Raw genomic sequence first — 19,087 nt, forward strand, 5'->3', positions numbered from 1 at the left:
ATATCACATCTGTGTTAAAAAGATTACCTCTGTATCTAAATGTTTGCAAGTAGCTCTTTTGGGTGTTCTTAGCATGTGGGACTGACAGTTTATGAAGATACGAATTACATATTTACAGGAACTGTATTATCATTGTAATTGCTAAGGCAATATTTTTTATGACTATTTAAAGACTAATTATATCTTGAGCAACTTGAAAACTATGTACTGAGCATAGTTTCTGTCTCTTAAGAAAACAAGACAAGAAGAAAAAGTATTATACTAACAGATAAGAACAATTTATTTTAACAATAGTGTTGGTGCTTACAATAAAACACAATTCCTCCCACACAAGTGGAAAAAATATACTGCAGCCAAAATATCACTTTTGAAATGAACAAATAGTTTAGATGCCTGATCTGTGTGAAGCCTTTGTTTCAGTGAAGTCTGATGTATCAACAAAGTCCTGCAGCATCTTGGTTAGACACAGGAAACAGAGAAAAATGACTCAGAACTAACTCACCTATAAAATATTAAGAAATAGAAATCAGATGACGTGTTTCAGATCAGATGTTTGAGACAAATAAGCAGTGCAGAATAACTCATGTGCTTGAGAATCTCCTTATGCAAAGTCAGTGAAGAACTTAACACATGAGGGACAAGCTACAGTTCACACTGGTTTTCTTTCAGAGGGATAAAAATATAAAAAGTGATGGAGAAGTTACAAATTGAGTCTGGTGCTTAGAGCATTGTGAGTTTACTTTAAATTGAACAGGTACAAGAAATATGTTTCTGAGTGCAAAGGGATGTTAATCCTGTAGTATGATTTTTAAACGAATATTCACTTTCAGATTAAAACCGAAATTAAATGGGAGAATATTTTAAATTACAAATTTGTCACAAGAGTGACAAATTGCGACAAGAGTGTGTTCTCACTTGGACAAAGAAAAAGGATGGCAACTAAGTACAGAATACTCTTTGTTCCATGTTACAGGAAAAGCTAAGCAACAGTTTTCCTGTAGACTGAAATCATTATTCAAACAATAGAATGAATGCTTTCTAGGCCTCAGACATCAGTGTTTATGTTTCATGTTTTAAAAGTCAATTAATGCTGTAACAGTAAGGATGAATATATACTTTATGGTAATTATTTATCAGAATTGTCTACAATAATAATAATAGTAGTATTAATATTATGGTTGGAAGCCTTTTATATATTTTAGTATCTGTTTTGAGTGGAGTTTTTGTTGTTTTTCTTGTTTGGAGGAGTTTTTACGTGCAAACTAACATTCAGGTTAAATTATAGTCCTAAATGTTACAAGACATCAAGTCCAGTTTTCTAAACATATAAATATGCAACATCCTAATGCTGCACAATGAGTAACAGTTGTTTGGATTTTTTTTCTTTTTTTTTTTTCTTTTTTTTTTAGGAACAGTTCTGATTCTTAACATTTAAAATAGGTATATTTTCCTTTTTACCCTTCCAGGCAAGGAAAGCTCCTTTGGTTCTCTAAATTCTGCAGAGAAACAAACACAGTCCAAAGCTGCTGGTTCCCCTCCGCCTAGGTCCCAAGAGCCTGACTTGTGATTGTTGCTAAAAAACCTCACAAGTTAGGGTCTCAGGGACTAGGAAAAGTCCGATATGGTCCAGGAGAATTCGTCTTCCAACAAACTGAATTGTTTAGTAGTCATAATCGCTGTCACCAAAACTTTCACTGCTATTGTTAAATAGAAAAAAAACCTAAACCCAAAAGAAACCCTAAAACCAATGTCCCGTCCCCACCCCCCCCAAATCAACACCACCTCCTTCCCCCCAAATAAACAAACCACAGTTTCAAGTAGGGGGCAGAAAAGATCAAATAAGCAGGCAAGACGCATACATACATTCAAACAATGTATCAGCTGACCGAACAGACTTTTCTAAGAGTATGGTCCTTAACTTTTGAAAAGAAAAAACAAAGAACACAGGATAAGAATCTTCACTGCCTTGTCTCACAAGTAGCTATGCTACTATAATGCATCAGAGGGAAGTGTCTACAAACAGGTTAAAATCTCTTTCCAGCAGATTTGTACATTAACAATGCCTGAAAGAAGGATTAAATGCTTGTTAAGGGGGTTCTAATGGAAATATTTCCTCAGTATACTTTTAGTCCTACTGTTCAGGTGGGCCCTGGGTTATAGAGTACTTTAAACCCATTCACGATACAAGGATAACCTTTGGGCGTGTATTCACTTTTTGCCTCTTCCCCACGTTCAACATTTAATCCTTCTACAGACTGCAAGAAAAAGCTTCTTCTTTTCCAGTGGCAAAACTAGCCTTCACTCCATAAGCTGCAGAAAATACTGACATGCAGAGATTGTTGTCACTTGAACCAGATTACTCAAAGCACACATAACTTTCAAATACTGTCGATACAGTAAGAAGAATTGCTCGGATTTCCCAAATATTTTTGTTCTGAAGCCGAACACTTTTAATGGCACAACCACAATCCTGAATTACTTTTGCATTCATTCTCCTCCGATCTTTAGCCTTGTTTGCAGAATGAAAAAGAAAATTTCTACTTTAGGGACAGGATCCGTCGTGGCTTTTTTTTTTTTCCTCCATCATATCCCAGAGCAAAAGAAACAGCAGCCATAAAGGTCCTAGCCACTGGAGCAGAATCTGGCATAGAAAACTCAGAGCTCTTCGGGAAGCCATTCAGCTTTAAAAAGGAAAAAAAAAAGAGAAGAGGGGGGGAAGAATTAGAATCTCTGCTGGTCGAACAGGTGAACCATCCATTTACAAGAAAGCTGTACAGAGTGCTCTGCCGAAGAAAAGATTTGCCAGTGCCCCCCACCCCCACCCCTGCCCTTCACCCTCCCCTCCAGACTGATACTTCAGATTTCAGAACATTTTGGATTATTTACAATATTATTTCAGCTGATGATATAATGCAACATTATATAAGAGCCGTTTCTTTGTCACTGTGCACCATTCAATCAGTTATGCCTCAGACACAAAATAGTTAAATGAAACAATATATATATATATATATATGAGAGAGATATATATGTATAGCAGTCCCTAGATTTCATTCAATTTCTTTTTTTAAAGCTGATCATGATTTAACAAACAATTTTGACCACAGCTTTCAAATCAATAATTAGAATGAAAAATCTCTCCCCTCTATAAATATGACATTAACATAATTATACCACCCCCACCGCATAGACCCATCCTCTTTAGGGAATACATCTGATGCTCTGAAGATGGAAATCAGTCAGATTTTAGTTGCTCTCGAACGTACCTTTGCTTCTCACTGACTGACTGGCTTTACCTTCCATGCACACACACGGTCACAGCACACACACGCACACACACACACACATGCGCACACACACACACACACACACACTCACACACGCACAGAAAGGCACGGCAAAGCAGCGGATGCTGACTCAGAGCAGTTGTGTGTGGAGGGGGTGGTATCGGCTGGTATTTTCACTGCACTCATCATTAACATTAACTCACTCTCTAGCATCCACCCTCTCTCAGACCTGCTGGACTGCAGCATTTGCATGACGCTGTCACTCTAGCCCTTGTGGGTCAGATGTTAGAAGAAAAAAAAAAAACAAAAAACCTCAAGGCTCTCATAAGGAATGCCTTCATTTCTTCCAAAGGGTCCCTCTTCTTATTTTTCCACCTTTCTACTTCCTCTGTTGCTGTGTCTCAGTTGTTTGACATCTTTCCGGAAGAAAATGTCTTGAGCTGCAATAAGCCAGTAGTCAGTCGGTCCTCCCCTCACCTCACACTCCTATTCCCACCCCCTTTTTTTCCTAATCAATAAGACAGATCTCCAAATGCAGTTGTGAAAACAGGCTCTGACACACAGACTTTCATCCTCGATCCTCTGCCTCAGGAATAGCAGGCAACCCAGGCTCACACGTGATGTAGAGAGAAATAATGCCAGTAATTCTTGAACAGTCTTAGGAGTTTATTCTACGCCTTCTTCATTTTTTCCTTTGCTTGAATAAATACCAGTGGGAAGGACACATTAGCTCGCAAAAGCTACAAGGATTCACTTCTTCAGAAAATAATGAACATTAAAAGACTAATATTAATCTTCCTCAAAATTAATGCTATCTTCCTCCCCCCTTCATTGTACTCTTTATAAGTAGGAATTGTCTCATAGCCAAAACCCTGCCAGGGTCTGAATCACCATTCACTGTGCTGAAATCGTGAGTTTCTGGGCTTCAATTGGCATTTAACTGGACTAAGCAATTTTTTTTCCTTTTTTTCTTTTCTTTTATTTTAGACTTCTTAGTTAGAATAAAATAAAAAAAAAAATAGAAACTGCTTGTATGAAAGGGAGCACTGCAAGAGAACAATGGCAATACAACCGCACCACCACACTGAGTACTGAAAATGCATGTTTGAGCCCCACTTGTGTATTTTTCTGTATGATATTTGCTCCATTTTGGTAGAGAAGTCTGAACACATACACGCACACCGAATACACACACACAGAAACTGAAGACGCGTATAGAAAATACACAACACAAAAAACAAAGCACAAAGGCTGATAACTGAAACACAGGCACAAGTTTTCTGACAGGCTATGAAAATCCACAGAGCATAATCATTGTGTGCATTTTTACCTTGTTCCTTTGTTCTTAAGGCAAGGGACTTTAATGGCTTACGGTGTTGACAGTCTTTCGGCTTTTCCCTTTTTTACGCCAACAGTATTTGGGAATTACTTTTCCAGACAATACCACACCACTGTGATTCGCGGTATAGAAATTATTTACCAGAGGGGGGGGACAGGTGATACGCAATTCACCAGCCAATTCTCAGAGCTGCCTGGTGCTGTGGAAGCCCTCAGCGTAGCCGGGCGGGCAGGTCCCAGGATGCAGCGCTGCAGTCCTGGCTCAGGTAGCCTTTTGGCAACCTTACGGCAGCAGCAGTGAATGGGAAGGGCATCCACTTGCAGGAAAGGTCCAAAAGAAAATACCACACAGCCCCAAAGTAAAGGAAGGAAGCCAAAACGCCAGGTACACGCCCTAAGCCCAGTTAGTGCGCGCTTGGGACCAGTCGTGGTGATGGTGATTAATTTCTTAGGAAAAGGATGGAGGAAAGTAGACAATTAGGAAACAGTTAAGTTTGTAATCTCAGAGAAAGGGAGAGACGGAGACAGACACACACCCACGTACAGAGAGCGAGCGAAGAACGCCAAGCATGAGACAACAAAAACAAGACCAAAATCAGATTTGGGAAACTGAAAAAATACAGGATTACAGCATTCATCTTAGCAGTTACTGAGGTATATATAAAAAAAAAATTACCACATGCACAGCGTGGCTTAAAATACTTATTGCCATCAATAGTCTGTGACGGATGCCGGCTTCTTACTGCTATACGTACATTAGATTGGTCATCGCCTCTTATTCTCCTTTTGCTCAGACCCATCCATTTTTTTGCTGCTCCAGCATCTGTGCCCTTTATGCTTTTTTTCTGTATAGTTACCCACAATACCCTGGATAAATTAATGTCATGACCTCGCTATGGCTATCAGAAAGAAAAAAACGTCTACTATTTTAATAATTGAACGTGTGCGTACAGCAAACTGCCTACTGATAGCCCAGCTTTGTGGACTGCCTCCAAAAGCAGCCTTTGCTAGCTCTGCGAATCAGAGACAACAGATGCAAATACTGGCCACAGAGCCCCGGCTCTCTGCCTTGCCTTTTTTTTTAAAAAAACACACCCTTTTCAGTCTGTGCCACTTCATTTTCCCTGTGCCTCTTCCCTCAATGGTTAAAAACATTAGCCTGATGAAATTAGAGGCTTCTGAATAAAGGGATGAAGATGAGTGAAAATTATAAATGGTTGCAGGTTCTGGAAATTTATATCCAGACGGTGAGTAGGGAAGAGTACCCAGGTTCAAGTGCTGAGCCTCACTCGGGAGCACCTCTGGGGCCAATGGGACTGCAGACTAGATTAAATCAATAGTCGTCTGAAACGAGATGTCGTAATCAATCAGCTCAATTACCACTGTCATAGATCTGGGCTTAAGGTCTTTCCTGATTCCACTCTTCTAATCATTAACCCTTATACATCCTCATAATAGCAACTCATGCTTGCTCCACTGCCCTACCTTCAGACCATCAGAGTTTAGCTTAGCATTTTCTCCTCTTTTTTCCTTTCTCTATTTAAAATCATATCAGAGTGGGTCAGCAAGAAATTTTTAAAATGTGAATATGGTGAGATTAGATGCACTCCTTTAAGTGTACCTATTATATATGTGCTGCTGTGCACTTATATATTATTATTATGCCTCCGGGAGTGGCTGGGTGGATCAAAGACTGCTGTTTAATTAACATTCAACTCAGCTGTTTCCTTGGAGATTAAAAAATAGAAGACTAGTTGAATTAAACTGAAGCTGTTCACTCCTTTTACTAATCCAATATTACAGAACCCTCCTCCCCTCAACCTAGTTAGAAACAACTCATTTCTGGTTAATCAGCCACCAGGAAAATCCATTTTCAGTTTGAAGGTAAGTGTGAAAAAGTTGGAAAGACAGTTTTGTGTGCATGTCTGAATTTCACAGAATTGCCCATCATTTACATTTTGCATCCACAGTACAGTAAATCCTCATGCAATGCAAGGAGAAAAGAAACATTAGGCTTGATATGAGCAGAACCACTTTAAATTGCTATATGAAGAGTAAATGTCAACAATTAAACTTTTTTTTAAATTCTTGTGCAGAAAAAGATTTAAGAGCTTTTCAAAAAAATGTTCCAGAAATTCTTACATATCTGCCTCTGATTTTCTCAGGAGGAAAGAAAGAATCCAGGTAGCAGGCATCCAGAATTCAGTCTGAGTTATTCTGTTAGACTTAAATAATAATAGCAAAAGAAAACCCTGGCACATTTGTACATACATCACTGCCTGTACACACTGCCTCTGTTTCCAAGCAGAACCACACCTTTTTTAACCATAGATTTGCTTCTCATCTGGACAGACTGAATGCACAGCCCCAGTCCAGGCAGCATTGAGAATACCAAATAGCAGAATTAGCTGGTGTTTTGGGGAGGAATTTGTGCTCCTAGAGGTGCTAGCAGCGGGTATGGGACAGGGCAGCAAACAGAGGCAAAAGGCTGAGGCTGGGGGTCTGTCTGGGCAGGGCTCCATGCTATCCAAACCAGGTTAGAATTGGAGATCGACTGCTGGATTTAATGACCCGCTGTTTTCATTAGTAGAAATATAAAAAATTGGTCTCGAAAATTATTCAGCTGCTAGTATAGGTGTTTTTTAACAGGCTTATACCTCAGCCAGGAACAGTTTGGTTGCAGTCACTGACCCCTCACAGATGGAAAAAAAATGACCTCAGCTTTGCCTCTTTTCTGGGAAAGCTGTAGCTGGCAGGGGGATGAGAAACAAAAAGAACCTTAATTTTGTCCTTTAGTCATGCTAAATGAATGCACTGCACCAGACACCACCTTAAACTGGCTGAAGGGCACTGCTCAGTTTTGCAGGCAGCAGCTCAGACTGTGAGCAACATCCACAAGGGGACAGCATCCACATCCACACTGGAAAGATGCAGTTTGTGTCTGTGAGGAACAGAAAGGGGAGCAGCCATTGCTGAAAGCACCCAAAAAAAAATTAAAAATTTAAAAAAAAAAAGAGAGAGAGAAGAAAAAAGAAGACGTTTTCTGGACTATTACTTCTGGACGGAGAGGGAGGAGAGGTGAGACTGGACATGCATGTCAAATATGAGAACCTGCTCAAATACAGGATGAGGCTTTTGTTTCTTAAACAGTGAGAGTGAGGTGATTTGCAATATTAACACAAACTTTGTGTGACAGATAAGGACTCTCCGGAATAACAGATAGTAATGTTAAGAGAATGTGATGAGAAGAATTAGATACCATTGCAGCAAAATTAGAACGTATCTAAAGGGAAGAGAGAAATGCACTACTATAAAATATTATTCTGATTTTACAGTTCTCATCTTCATATCCTCAGTGTGCTCAAACTGAGACATTACACACTAATCCCTTCTCTTTTTCTAGAAGCAAAAGTTTCTTCATCACAGTGAACATGGAAAGGATATTAATAAAAAATATTATCTTAATGTAGCATTTAAATGACTTAGAAGAGTAACACTCTTAGAATGATGTGCCTAGTTGGAATGACCTACAGCATAGTTCTGTATGATTGTCCCTAACACCTTCTTACCTTACGGATGAACAGCAAGGGGATAAATTCCCAGAAAATTCCCACAGCTATCTAGTCCCAGATTTGCCATTAAAAAAATCCTCTCTTCTCTTTTCTTATTTAGAAATGCTACGTCCAGAATTCATCTTGTAATTTAGTAAGAGTGCCTTTTTTTAACTTAGCTGCAATTCCCACCTGATCATAAAGTATTGAAAATATATATAACCTACACAATCTATTACAGAAAGGAAATCACAGAAATAAAATTACAGAGAAACAGCAATATGCTTCTCTTCCTGCGCAAGCTCCATCTTACTCAAGAAATGCTATTATACCATCTCCTTGCTGACTTGTCGATTTACCTGCCCTTTATTAAAACACAGACATATGACAGCAGAAATTATTGCAGTTTGAATAACTTTTTGTGTGAATTCTATTCAATAGATCTTGATTTTGCCAACACTCAATTAAAAAAGTAGTTATTTGTGAAAACAAACCACTGTGATGTGTATACTTTTTTGACCTATGTTTCCTTGAGCTGTGAGAGCATGAAGTAATGAATGAATTATTTTTTCTATTTATGAATAATTTTTATACTTGCTTCACTATTGCTTTGTGTTACTATTTAATACAGCATCAGCAGAATTCAAAGAAAGGAAGGGCCCAGTACTAAAATGAAATTCCAAGTGTTCAAAGCCTGGTTTTGCCTAAACTGCCAGGTCTGCATTTGTAGTTTGTTCAATAAGAAAGATGTAAAGTGCCAAGCACTATTTTAAAAATCCCACTTAGTAAATTTTCCAGTATGACATTTTTACTGTTCCCTGACCTGTAGATATGCCTGCACACAGACACAGACACACACACACACATATAATTGATAAAAACAAAATATTACATAGAACTAGATAACCAAAATATGCTGTCTATTCCCAGAAGTCGCCCCTCCATGCTGGTTACACACTATTGTTGCAATCACCAGTGGGCCTGATCCTGAAATAGGGCAATACAAGTCCTTTTATTCGGGTGGATAATGTTTCTGAAATGACCTGAACCATTTCTCTGAGCACTGACTCTGAGGTGTGTATTTGCCACATAAAAGGCAGATCTTTTAAAGGAAATTAAAGGTATTTGGTACATGCTGCAAACACCACGAGAATGTACAGAATTCTGCTGTAGGATAGAACACCTATTTTCTTAACAATGCAATCTGAAGATAAACATTTGTGAGAAACATTCAAACACCACATTTCTGCAATGCTGTTTTTAGAGGTTTCAAAAGCAGTCTGGGGGAAAGAAAAGCATTTTAAGAAGAAAATACAAAATATGTTCAATGCCTGCAAAACCAGAATATTTTAAATTTTCTAGACAGTGAAGGTTAAAGCTATCCTGCATTCTCATAGTTCTCTCTCTCCTTTCAATCAATCTCATTGATTTTTTTAAAGGTCAGAGGCTATACCTTCATTGATCAAAGAAACAGCCTGACACAGCGAAAGAGTCTGCCAATTCCAGACAGATCAATCACACCTTTGTCTGCTTTTGATACATTATGGTTATTTATTCTGCATCACCACGACTTTCTGTCGCATGGCTCTTAATGTAATAATGCTGCTCGGGGACAACAATAAAAGAAAAGGGGGGAGGGGAAATATTCTATTTAAAATATTTTAAGCCTCTCTCTGGTATTTCTGAGGGTGGCTTATGATGGAACTTGGCCAACTTGTTTGATTTCGCTTTTGCCTTGGAGCTCCTGTTCTGGCATTTAGCTCTTCTTGGTCAGCGCTTTGTAGGATTTTAAAAAGGCAATCTTTTAAAAACCATTTGTGCAAACTGTTCTTTAAAAAGTAATTAGATCTTGATACAACAACTATTATGATCTAATCACAACCATAATTTTCCACATTTATGCACTGTTTTAGAAATGGTTTAATAAATAAGATGTAACTGATACTTAGCTACAGCTACGGACTGCTTTATAACTGTAAAAGGAAACTAACGGCCAGTCTAAAATAATTACTAGGAAATATTGCTGAATAAACAGATATATACGCTGAAAAGCTCCTGGCTTTGCAAGCTATTATGCTGAAAGCCAGCTAAATGTTTAAAAAATTCACTATATAAGCTCACTGTCTGCCATGACTGAAAGTTCTGTGCTATTATTTTGCTCTCCATAGCTCCTGCAAGAAACTTTCAAAACTCCTATTGGTCTAATATCAAATCTTTTGTTCACATTTGGTAGCCTATCACTTCAATAGCACTACTAGAAGCAGTTTACTTAAGAAAAATCACTTGTGGGTCTTGGGATATTGGTTATAAGTAAAAGCATTGAAATACACTTTTAAAAGTGAAATTGTATCCTAAGAGAAGCCAGTGGCAAAATGCCCAGAGACTGCAATGGAGCGGGGACTTCACTGGAAGATGTTACATCTCAGCTCCTTCAATCCAAGCTATCTGCAGTAGAAAAGGCAGTTTGTGAGATTTTGAAGGACCCTAATGATATAAAGATTTAAAAACCCCGACACATTTCTTATCAAAATAGGTAACAAAGCTGTGATGGGCTCTATGCACCTCTCAGTCCTATGAAGCAAAGTGGAATTGTTCAGTAAAATTAAACATGTATATCTTTGCAGAATCAGGATATCAGATAATAAGACATAATCACCATATTAGAACATGAAAATAAGATATGCAATAATCCAAACATTTGGCATTAGTTTCTGATTTCATTGTGCCTGCTCTGTAAATTATTATGCACCCACTTTACAATTACATCAGCACTATTATGTAGAGCAAAAGGTAAGCAGTATACAAAGCTGAAATATTAAACCCATTAAAAAGTTATGAGTTTGACAGAGTTCCTACATGTATTTGTGTTCATGCCAAGAAGTGCATTTGAAAACCTTTAATGAAAGGAAACTGCCTTCCAGTGATAAACTGCAGTGCCTACAAGACATTGCTAAAATGCTACTGCCACTTTCAAAGGCCAAGAGACCTTAAGAATGGTTGCTGGCTGACAGCATTATACAAAAACATACAGTTTCTTCTGTAAAGAAATAAAGCTGAATGCACAACATTTCAGACAAGTTTTGAATAAGTCTATTTGTCCAGCTAACTTTGCAAAGGCTCTGAAGAAAACAGCACCATAAACACTTTCAGTCCCCACACAAGGGCTAAACAAAGAGTCCTCTTTCTAGCCATTTAATCCAGTAATTTATTTTTTCAACCATCACATAAATCGAAACACAGCTGTAACCAATGACTTGCAGATCCAGTTCCCTGCCAGCTGGATCCTGTTCTGCTGAAGCAGCAAGATTTTTACATTGTTCACTTCTGTACATCTGGAGAAATCATTTAGGTTCAAAGGTGACTAGAAAAGCTCTTTAAATAAACTCAACCAACAGTGAAGAGAGGCCTATGTATCTACGAAAGCTCCACAGAGTTCCATTTTAAAAGTTTTTTCTTTAAATTAGTGCATAGAGCAGTTTGCTTTTTACTATTTTTGATTATGGCATTTTAATTGAATTCTACACTCAAATATGTATTTTGATAACAACGAAATCTTTAGTATTTCCTATGAATTTTCAAACAATGTAATTACTTAAAAGTGATCAGAGTAAATAGTGTGCGTATATATCACATTTAAAAGAATAACCAGACAAATAGCTGTGTAATGAAAAAAAAGAAGTAACTCAATGCATCTTAGCTGCTGCCTGAAATGCATCTCTACTTTAAATTAAAAAGAAAACAAACACTAAGAAAGGAAATACTGTACTTGGATATGCTGAACCTGAAATCTCTTAGACGTTAGTCCTTAAAATAGCCTTACTTCAAAAACTCTGCCTCATCCCATACTGCAGGAGTCTGCAGGTTAAACAACAGAAATGTCCCTGACATTTAAAACTGCACACAGCAAATTGATTACAATGCAGTGTTTCTTTTACAAAAGCAATTGCAAAGCAAACCAGCAGAATCTTTCAGAGATAAACAACAATGAATATTAAAAGCTCATATAATCTGTATCTTTGATTACTTTTCAGACAAAATAAGCACTCAAACACATTGACAATGGAAGGGGTTTGTGCCTAGCCCAGGCCCCACTATCAAAAACATTTGAAACATTGAAAGTTCTGATGATGGGTCTTATTTCGAAATTCATAAGCACATGCTCTCAATTTCAAATTCAACTAAAATTTTTCTCTGTATTTGTGTTTCTATTGAAACATCCAGTTGCTCAGGTAAAGATGTTGTTCTCCTCCTGCACATTATTAAAAGGCATTTCAAAATTCAGTTATGCTTCACTACTATGATTGCTTCTTTTCCTCTTTTAGTACTTACTGTAATAGCTGCTTTGAAACAATGCTGATAAAAGTATCCTTTCAGCTTGCCTCTCTGGCCACATCGCTGCACTTCTTCATGTTATTGCCAGTTATCTCTCCTCAAAGATTAACTGAGAAGCTACCTCACCTTCAGCTCTTGCTTCTCCTTGTCAACTCTTGCCTGCACTCATAATTATAAGAATGTGCTCTGTTGTGAAAATAGGAGCATTAAAAAAAATAAAGAAGGAAAATATAATATCTTTAAAAGCAGATAAACCAGATTTATCACCTGCGGAAATTAACATGCACAACTCATAACCAGGTAATTACTACATCACTCCAGGGCAGACTTCAGAGTATTTAGACAGGCATTTCTGTCCACTAACATGTATAGATTCACATAAACATTCTAAAATTAAAGGTATCTAGTTTTCAGTTAATTACCATGTTTCTGGAAAGCTTGCTCACTTCAGTTCCTAATGTGTATTTACCTGTAACTGTGGCTGAGTTTTTGCTTGATAACCAATGTAAGTGTCACAAAAGGAACTGAATTTTGTCAGAACAGAAACCATCAGTGCCCAGTGAGTGAGGCTCTGCAGGATTTGCCATGATTAACTTTGCCAAAATCACCATACCGACTTAACCAGCATAAACTTCATTTGCCACCCGTTTCTTTTGTTTCACCAGCAGCAGCCCTCTGTAGTTCAGATTCTGTCTTGCCAAAATTATTTTACTCAAGAGGCAAATGAAAAATAAATCTCTATCAGGATTTATTATTCAGTTCAGACATCATCTATGGTCCATGATGTGACATTGCCTGTTTTCTGCCTGCCTGCCTGGGGTTTCAGGTAAGTTAGATTTGGGTAACTTTAAGTCACAATCTGAAATACACCCTTCAGAGGCCTGTGACAGTCTAGGAAAAGTAAAATAACCTGGGGGGAGGTGTTACCTATTTTTGTTAGCTGCCTTTGGCTACTTAAAAAACTTCTCTTAACTCTCTTACATTGCAGTTGGCAGTACAGATAGTATTCTGATTTACCTAAGAATATAACTCCCATGGTACATCCCGAGGAGATTTCAATATCTATCTGATTTAAAACCTAAAATCTGCTGAAAGAATCTCCCAAGTGGAAATCCACCTCACCAAACAAGGAAGACCAAATCAGAGCTTTTGAGATCCCAAAGGCCAATTTTGGAATGTGCTAAGCCAGATATTCCAATTATCTGCATTTTTGTTTGGCAAATGTTATGAGCGTTCCTACTTAAGGGTTTGGATAATTATGCTTATCTTCTATAAGGCATTTACTTATGCCAATTTAAATTGTGGTGAGTACTTTATGTAACCTGTACCACTGGGTCCTTGCAGCAGGGATGAACAGTTTACAAAGCCTAGAGTGCCAAACTTCACGTATCTTCACAGAGCTTGTCAATAGGAACTGAATGGGGGGACAGAACCTGCTACCATTTGAAGATGAGTGATGCCGACAATCACTTTTTGGCAGACTCCTGCTCCCATGCAAGGCAGCAATTCCCATTTGCCAATTCCCAGTGAGTGTGCAGACCAAAACCTGTAGCATAAATCAGAACATCTGCCTGTATTGGTGGTCTTTTCTGCTTTCCCTCCTGAGCTGGGTCATTTATTCCTCCACCTTGTTTGTGCTGACACTCGCTTCTCACAGCTGTATCCTAAAGCATATTAGGGAACTCTCCCAAAAAGCAAATCAGAAGAAATACAAGATTAGTTTGCAGCAGAATCAATCCTTCATCTGGCTCATTTAACAGTCACATGCCAGCACAAAAAGCCAAGGGGAAATGAATGCCACTAGCAAGAGAATGGAGTTCTTCTTTCAGTGGCAACCTGAACTCAGGCAGAATTTACGTGGCCTTGAACCTAGCTGGAACCAGGAGCTGGATGAACCTGGGCTTCTCCAAGTCAACTCCTTAGGACACTAAAGTTCCCCTATTCGTACTATGAAGTAGTGTTTCTGTGCTCCCTGGTATCTGTGTTGAGCTCTGCAATGCAAAAGTAAAAATACTTTCTGATGCAAAGGTATGAGACTGTTTTACAGCCAGAGAGAAATCAGAAATTACAGCCAGGGGATAAAAGACTAGACACTCCAGGAAGTATCATGTAGAAGGGTTGCTCAGAGTGGTCAGAATAGTAAATGAGATACTAGCAACAGTCAAGCAATACAACAAGGCTGTAAATAACTGTGAAATCAAGTATTAACAGTAATCATACAACACACAGAGGCGGTGCTCAGAGATTCCAGTACACTTGAAATGCAAATTACAGTAGACCTAAGGGTAGTTGTGACAACAGACTTGAGCCAAAAATTAGATGTCTAATTTTCAGACACTATGAAGAAATGTATTTGAACTTTGCCAAAACAGGCTGAAATGTACCATATACATATAATTACTTGTACAGTCTTCTCCTTGCATGAATCTCATTCCACTTACTCTATTTATAACAGTGTTCGCAGTCAATTATTTACAAAGATAAAATGGACAGGCTTAGGGTTTTCATAAAGTCCATTATAGCCATAAAGCATACAGAGAGAATCAATAAATTGTATGTTATCTCCACATAGCATTCAGCATTTTCCTGTCTTTTATTTTAGTGGGGGGAGGGGATGGGGTAAATAACACGCCTATTACTGATGAAGTCAGTCCTCTTTTCATTGGATTTTGATCCACACACCACAAGGCAAACATATGCCTTTTCCTTCACAAATAAAGTGCCATCAGTCACCCACCCGTGTTTGTAAATCTCTTCCGAGATGCTGTGTTCTCACACGTGCAATTTGAGAGCAACAACATAAGATGAAACATATCATTGTGAAACATATCACATCCAGGACTTATGAAAAGGAGGAAAAAAAAAAAAAAAAAAAAGAGGTGGAATGGCACAATCCACAGCTAGGTTTATGTTGTGCCCTGAATTCCTAAGCAGAACATCTCAGTGCAATGACAGCATTTCAGCCCCCAAAGGCCCATGCCTCTCCATGGATCAGAGCATTTTGCAAGTGCATGGGGATTCCATGTGATGTAATGTGCAACAGACTCTGCCTGGGAACCCACCAGCTGGCTGGGAGAGACCAGCAACCTGTGCTACCAGGCACCTTAAAGAATTATTGCACAGACAGAAAAGAAACTTCCCATGTCCATGCTCATTTACCTTTAAAATAGCCCCCAAAACATAGCTACTTTTGTAATAAAGTAAATTTGACCCATAATGTTGGCTCAAAGCACTTCATTTGCATATCCTCAAAAGAATATGTCCTTGAGTATAATCCTAGGGAGATGTAGGCATCAGAAAATACAGATATCTTTTCTACATTTTCTTCACAATGGCAGCTTGAAAGGCACAGTTTCCCTTGTGAAATCCATCTGTACAAAGTCTTGCCTTCCCAGGATCCAAAACTGCAGTTTGGAATAGCAACACAGGGACATTGAGCAAACCCTTCTGAATACACCAGTTTTCTCCACGAAGAGCGGAAAGCTGTGCTACACTTTGAAAAGACATGCTTCCAATCTAGCAGAAGAGATGTCTGTAGGATAATCAGCAATAGGAGGAATGTAACTCTCAATCCCTTATGTAGCATAAAAATGGCCTTAATGGGTTAAATCCAAGAGCCTTCTCACTCAGCATCCTGTCTTCAACACTGCATATAAATAGATGCCAAAGGTCTTCCTTTGAATCAGACAAGCACAGATGATCCTTCTAACAAAAGCCTGTGAGGTGACTATAAGGAAAAGGAACAGGTTTGTATATTATTAAGAGAGACTCCAAGTGAGAAAAATGAAATATCACAGAATCTTGCAGTCACATTTCTTCAGGAACTGAAGGGTGGCAGAGGGTACATAGGACAGGGAGGGGGATAACATGCTCTTCTCCAAAACCCACTAAAACTTCCCTGTTCCCTGCTCCTCTCTGTTTTCCGTGGATACCATTACAGGGATTTCAAAGCCTCTTTGCAATTCTTTCATAAAGGTCAAATTCCACACTCTGTTCAGCATGAGCAGTGGTAAGTGCACTGCCTTTGAACATCAGCTCTCTGGTGCAAGCAATCTCTTGTTACCAAAACGGCAACTGCTTCATACAGTCAGACTCTGGAGGCTGCTGGGTGCAGCTACCCGGATGACAAAGAAGCAAAGCCAACAGAATCCAACAACAACAGCTAACCAGGAGAAATTGTGTTTAATTATTTGGATTTTTTTTTCTCTTTATCCAGGGATCCCTTGGAATCTATCCTGGGAGCTTTGCAAAGTAACAAAAGTTATAAATAAACTCCTAATGACAAGATCACATATTTCAACTACATCTGGAAAGTTCAGAAAGCCACTTTGAAGATACTGTCTCTAGGTGAGTCTGAAAACATAGTTAAAAGCTATTGTGACCCACATGTCATCAAATACACAGCTGACAAGTTTAAAGAGAGGTACTCCACTAATAAAATGTACAGGATGCTAAGTAAATGTATGCTACATTTCTGAGGCATAGAAGTTCTTCATAAAACCTTGAGCCAACAACTGAGAACCTTATAGTCAGAGTTCTTATAAGTTTCCTTTATTAGACAGAAACATTATACCTCTGGACAGGGTACAGACACCATGAGCATAGTTACTTGAAAAATTAATTACCAAAATTTTCTGTGTATTTTAGTTAGGTAACTGCAGCCTTCATAGGCTGAAAACAAACACCTGTAATCTAGCCAAATATCTAAGTCCTCAGATATATGAAGTGGTTCAAAGCAATGCAGAAGTGGCAGGCTACTTTCCTAAATCCACCTGCAAGAGAAGTGCCATGTGGTCTTTTTTCATAGGAAAGTGGGGCTCTTATGCCTTGATGATATCAGAGTTCTTCAAAAGCAAGTTGAAGCACAGTATTTTTTCAACCTGCCTTTATACTTGCTTCATTCTCAGAATTCAGCAAATAAGTCAACAGACATTTTCATTATTCAGTGAGGAGCATCAGAAAGCATGAAGCAAACAATACATGAGGACAGGTTTATAACTTCTACCTCTCAATCAATTCTTGCAGCTTTCAGTTGTTTAAAATTTTCTTCTTTGCTCCTGTCACTACTTTAGCTAGTGGACTCATAGCAGCAGCTTTTAATTTTAAATGCCAGGCATTCACACCTCAATAAATGTGCAGCAAATTACACTACATCAGCACACAGTTTCCTTTTAGTCACAAGGAAAACTGCTTCTAAAACTGTCTTAGGACTCATACTCTTTGATTCCCAGATTTTTTTGGGTAAAGACACACCAAAAATATTCTGTTCATTATTAATCTAATTTATTAATATTTTTCTATCATTTTTAGGGAAAGAAAAATAAATTATATTGCATTCCTTTGAAACCAACCTCCATTTGAAGGAAAAAAACCCATCCAAACGAAACAGTATCAAATGACACTCCCCATTCATTTATTTGGACTCTTGGTATGATTATTAGTGCTCATGATTGTGAATCCTGGACTCCTCTCACTCTTAAGTTCCTCCAGGCTATATTCTGCTCTTAAGAGACAAAATTGATTTGATTCATTGTCTAATATGAAAATAAGGATTTTCTTTTGATTTGTAAGAGTTTCAAATTTGATGTTGTTAGATGTGGGAGTGAAATCCACAGAACTGATGTAATATTTCAGCTTATTACCCAAAGGGTTAAAATAAACTTGAGGGAACACTAATGTTTCTTTCACAGACCACCTTTTCACTTCAAAGGGATCTCAAGTAAAGGGTTTTTCTGTATAAACCCAGTCTCATGTAATTCATTAAGGTTGTCTGACTCCTCTGCTTCAGGATTAGATTTAGATTTTACCTAAACTGGCACTGAACAACAAACTTGCACTACACATTTTTCCTATATGAATTTTCTCCACTGATGTAACCTATATGCAAACAAAATGTAGGAGAATATTTTCTCATTTATCATTTGCTATGAGGGTACAGCCAAAATTAGCCTAAAATGAAATGTACCAGTCAAATGAATTTTTATTAGCTCCTCCCATTCTTGACATCCTGTTATCAAAAACACTTTGCTAATGTAGAGGGATTTAAAAGAAAAAAAATGGAGAAAAAAAATGAAAATGAAAAAAAAAAAAAGGTTTTTATTAGGCCAACATAGTCTGGAGAACTGTCAAGAGAGAGGCTTTATTTTAAACTAATATTTTAAGCACTTGCACAACAGCCCACAAATATTTTTTTGGGCACTACCTCCACAGAAAAAGTACAGTTTTTCCATAAAGAGTCCCATGTAGAAGTGAAATCGAAATAAAAATTTCCTGTTGTGTAAGAAGGATTTCTTTTTCACAATGAAACACTACTTCAAGATAATGGCTAACATGTACAAAACTCACACCAAACATGAGCAGGGACTAATCCTTCACTGGCTCACAAAGCAACAGGGATCACTTTTAGCTTTAGTTCTTATGGGCTTTCATATGAAAATAAGGAAGTCAGAGTGACATCAGTGGTGAGAATCAATAGAGAGGAGGCACCTCAGAGCATGGCAGCAGTTCAAAGTTTCATCTGCCTTGGTAGGGACTGAAAGAAGACCACAACAGCAACATGACAGTGAGAATTCTGCAACC

The 19,087-nt window shown here is 38.1% G+C and overlaps 1 protein-coding gene, 1 long non-coding RNA gene and 1 other non-coding gene across 33 annotated transcripts in view; 1 reads left to right on the top strand and 2 right to left on the bottom strand.

The window, feature by feature from the left end:
* LOC115492903 (uncharacterized) overlaps positions 1-19,087 on the bottom strand; it is a 531,227-nt gene that overhangs the window by 208,055 nt on the left and 304,085 nt on the right. For 24 of the 31 annotated variants that reach the window (XM_072923227.1, XM_072923230.1, XM_072923232.1 and 21 more), the window contains one exon: positions 257-2,681. The exons of 4 other annotated variants lie outside the window; for them this stretch is intronic. The gene's annotated coding sequence lies outside the window, so the exon portion shown is untranslated. Of the gene's footprint in view, positions 1-256; positions 2,682-19,087 lie in introns of those variants that run through there. 3 more of the 31 variants (XM_072923302.1, XM_072923190.1, XM_072923170.1) reach the window with 2 other exon arrangements.
* Positions 1,544-1,615, bottom strand: MIR125-1 (microRNA mir-125-1). Its single transcript, NR_049004.1, has one exon. It is a non-coding gene; the product is annotated as a microRNA mir-125-1 (primary transcript).
* The window catches only part of LOC140682205 (uncharacterized), a 34,133-nt gene continuing 22,407 nt past the window's right edge, over positions 7,362-19,087 (top strand). The window contains exons 1-2 of the long non-coding RNA XR_012053521.1: positions 7,362-7,703; positions 16,725-16,855. This is a non-coding gene — a long non-coding RNA (uncharacterized lncRNA). The remainder of the gene's footprint in view (positions 7,704-16,724; positions 16,856-19,087) is intronic.

The sequence above is a fragment of the Taeniopygia guttata genome, chromosome 1 (assembly GCF_048771995.1).
Source record: "Taeniopygia guttata chromosome 1, bTaeGut7.mat, whole genome shotgun sequence".
Classification (NCBI taxonomy): Eukaryota; Metazoa; Chordata; class Aves; order Passeriformes; family Estrildidae; genus Taeniopygia; species Taeniopygia guttata.